At 46.5% G+C, this 4,136-nt stretch overlaps 1 non-coding gene across 1 annotated transcript; it reads right to left on the reverse strand.

Moving 5' to 3' along the window:
* Nucleotides 1-3,275: 3,275 nt before the first annotated feature.
* Nucleotides 3,276-3,413, reverse strand: LOC119921720. Its single transcript, XR_005448575.1, has one exon. It is a non-coding gene; the product is annotated as a small nucleolar RNA SNORA7 (small nucleolar RNA).
* Between the last annotated feature and the right edge of the window lie 723 nt (nucleotides 3,414-4,136).

Here is a 4,136-nt window from a genome sequence, read left to right on the forward strand (position 1 = left end):
ACGTGGGTATGTTGGAAGGCAGAAGGGAAGGAACCAGTGGAGAGTGAGCGGCTGAAGATGGAAGTTAAGGAGGTGAGGAGGGAAGGGGCGAGAGTTTTCATAAGATGAGAGGGAATGAGGTCTGAAGCACAGGTGGATGGAGTAGCACTTTAAAGGAGGGAGGAGATCTCATCTGAAGATACTTCTGGGAAGGATGGGAGAGTAGCGGGGGTTGAGAGCGGGGGGGATGGAGAAGGGGAGGGGTGCCTTTGGAGAGCTCCGACCTTATGGAGTTAACTTTACTAATGAATTAGGATGCCAGATGGTTGGGGCTGAGGGATGGAGAAGGGGGAGGAACAGGGGACCTGAGAAGGCGGTTAAACGTACGGGCTTACTGTCATTAATTCATTCATTCGTATTTATTGATTGCTTACTGTGTGCAGAGCACTGTACTAAGCGCTTGGGAAATACAAATCGGCAACATACAGAGATGGTCCCTACCGAACAACTGGCTCACAGTCTAGAAGAGGGAGACAGACAGCAAAACAAAACAAGTAGACAGGTGTCAATACCATCAGAATAAATAGAAGTATAGCTACATACACGTCCTTAATAAAAGGAATAGAGTAATACATATGCACTTATATACATAGGTGCTGTGGGGAGGGGAAGGGGTAGAGCAGAGAGAGGGAGGGGGAGCGAGGGGGAGAAGAAGGAGAGAAAAAGGTTGGCTCAGCCTGGGAAGGCTTCCTGTACGAGATGAGCCAGTAGGGCTTTGAAGGGAGGAAGAGAGCTAGTTTTACAGATGTGTGGACAGAGGGCATTCTACGCCAGAGGTAGGACATGGGCCAGGGGTCGACTGCGTGACAGGAGAGAACGAAGCACAGTGAGGAGGTTAGTGGCAGAGGAGCAGAGGGTGCGGGCTGGGCTGTAGAAGAAGAGAAGGGAGGTGAAGTAGGAGGGGGCAAGGTGACAGAGAACTTTGAAGCCGAGAGTGAGGAGTATTTACTTGATTCGAAGGTTGATAGGCAATCACTGAAGATTTTTGAGGAGGGAAGTAACATGTCCAGAGCGTTTCTGTACAAAGATAATTCGGGCAGCAGAGCAAAGTATGGGCTGAAGCAGGGAGAGACAGGAAGGTGGGAGATCAGAAAGGAGGCTTCTGCAGTAATCCAGTCGGGATGGGATGAGAGATTGAACCAGCAACGTAGCAGTTTGGATGGAGGGGAAATGGCGGAACTTGGCGATGTTTTGGAGGTGAGACCAGAAGGTTTTGGTGACCGATTGGATATGTGGGGTGAATGAGAGAGCAGAGTCGAGGATGACACCAAGGTCGCGGGCTTGTGAGACGGGAAGGGTGGCAGTGCCATCTACAGTGATGGGAAAGTCAGGAAGAGGACAGGGTTTGGGAGGGACGATAAGGAGCTCTGCCCTGGACATATCTTCAGGGGAAGACAGATAGTAATATAAATAAATTAATTACATATATGTACTTAAGTGCTGTGGGGCTGGGACAGGGTATGAATAAAGGGAGCAAGTCAGGGAAATCAGAGGGGAGTGGTAGAAGAGGAAAGGAGGGCTTAGTCAGGGAAGGCCTTTTGGAGGAGATATGCCTTCAAAAAAGCTTTAAAGGAGGGGAGAGTAACTGTCTATCTGGTATGTGAAGGGAGGGTGTTCCAAGCCAGAGGCAAGACGTTGGAGAGGGTTAGGTGGCGAGATAGATGAGATAAAGGAAGTGAGAAGGTTAAAAGATGAGAAGGAGGAACAGTGCTTTGCAGATAGTAAGCGCTTAATAAATGTCATTATGATTATTATCATTATTATTATTAGCATTAGAGGAACGAAGTGTGCAGGCTAGATGTAGTAGGCGAGCAGTGAGATGAGGCAGGAGAAGCAAGGTGATTGATTGCTTTAAAGTCTACGGCAAGGAGTTTCTGTTTGATGTAGAGTTAGATGGGCAACCACTAGAGGTTCTTGAGGGGTGGACAAATATGGCCTAAACATTTCTGTAGAAAAATGACCAGGGCAGCCCTCTGTCAAGTCTAGCCCTCTGTTCCAGGACCTGGAAAATCACCAAGATTGGAAACACAGCTACTGCCCTCCTACCCTGTTCCAGCTCCTTTTCATTCTTACAGTTGATCAGTGAGATTTTTTAAGCACTTTATTAATGCTGAGCAGAGTAATGGTAATTGTAGTATTTGTTAAGCACTTACTCTGTGCCAGCACTGTGTAAGTGCTGGGGTAGACAAAAAATAATCATGTCCCACATGGGGCTTGCAGTCTAAGTAGGAGGGATATTGTTATATTGTTATATTGTACTCTTCTAGGCTCTTAGTACAGTGTTTTGCACATATTAAGTGCTCAATACATATGATTGAATGAATGTTGTTTTGTTGTCTGTCTCCCCCTTCTAGATTGTGAGCCCGTTGTTGTGTAGGGACCGTCTCTATATGTTGCCAACTTGTACTTCACAAGCGCTTAGTACAGTGTTCTCCACACAGTAAGCACTCAATAAATACGACTGACTGAATGAATGAAAGTTCCGAATAATTAAGATTGACCGACTAAGGAAGAACAGGTATCCCCATTTCTCAGAAGAGGTAAGTGAGGCACAGAGAAGTTAACCTGCCTAAGGTCATTCAGAACCTACGTGGCAGAGCCGAGAGTGTTTTTTAATGGCATTTGTTAAGCACTTACTATGTGCCAGGCATTGTTCTGAGAAATGAGCCCGTTGTTGGGTAGGGGCTGTATCTGTTGCCAAATTGTACTTTCCAAGCGCTTAGTACAGTGCTCTGCACACAGTTAGCGCTCAATAAATACGATTGAATGAAATTAATGAATATAAACTAATCTGGTTGGACAGAACGTTCACAGGGTTAATCCCTACTTTACAGATTGAGATAACTGAGGGACTGAGAATTGAAATGACTTGTCCAAAGACACACACACTCGTGGAGGCAGTATTAGAACCCAGGTCCTCTGACTATTTGGTTCATACACTCCTCTCGGTCATGCTCCTTCTCTAACAATACAGATTCTACTTTATGATTCCTCTAAATTCATAGTCTCTCTTGTCTTGTCTTGCCATCGAGTTATTTTCTACCCATAGCGACACCATGGACACATCTCTCCCAGAAAGCCCCTCTCTCTATCTGCAATCATTCTGGTAGGGTATCCATAGAGTTTTCTTGGTGCAAGCACGGAAGTGGTTTACAACTGCCGTCTTCTGCATAGTAAACTCGAGTCTCCGGCCTCGACTCTCTCATGCTGCTGCTGCGCAGCATGGGTGAGCTTTGACTTGTAGCAGATTGCATTCCACTCGCTAGCCACTGTCCAAACTAGGAATGGAATGGGTAGGCTTCTGCTTGACTCTCCCTCCCGTAGGCAAGACTGGTAGAGTAGTGAAAACTCTCCAGGTGTGACCCTGAGAGGGAGCATAATCTCTCGCCCATCCTAAAATACAGGAAGCCACAGTGATCCTTGACAACTTGGGATGTCTTTGGAACTAACATGGTCTGAAGAGGTGATCCAGGCCCCTCTGGTAGGGACAGAAAAAAGAGGAGCTGTTCTTTGATAATTCAGATTGCTTTCATCCTAGAAACCCACTTGGGAGGAGAACACAGCTTGTACAAGGTCTTTGTGGGTGTCCAATCTTTTTTATTATATTTGTCAATCACTTTCTGAGTGCCTAGCAACCTACTGAGTCCTGGGGTAAGTACAAACTCATCAGATTGGGCACAATCTGGGATTGTGTGACAGGTCCCACATGGGGCTCACAGCCTACATCGGAGTGAGGAGGATTTAATCTCCATTTTACAGATGAGGGACCTGAGGGACAGAGAAGTTGAGGGGCTCGCTCCAGGTCACACAGCAGACAAGTGGCAGAGCCTGCACTATCAGTTAATTGTCTTTATTGAGTACGTACTATGTTCAGAGCACTGTTCTAAGCTCTTGGGAGATTACAGTACAACAGATTTAGCAGACACATTCCCTGACCATACTGCGCTCACTCGGAGGCATGTGCTCTTTCCTCTAAGCCATGCTGCTTCTCCTATAAGGCTGTGACTCCTAGTCTCACTGCAAAAAGAGAGACCAGCTTCTAGTACACTTTCAAGAGGGCAACTGATGATTCTTATTCGATGCCAAATGGCAGGCAA

The sequence above is a fragment of the Tachyglossus aculeatus genome (genome assembly GCF_015852505.1).
Source record: "Tachyglossus aculeatus isolate mTacAcu1 chromosome 12 unlocalized genomic scaffold, mTacAcu1.pri SUPER_6_unloc_4, whole genome shotgun sequence".
Lineage (NCBI taxonomy): Eukaryota > Metazoa > Chordata > Mammalia > Monotremata > Tachyglossidae > Tachyglossus > Tachyglossus aculeatus.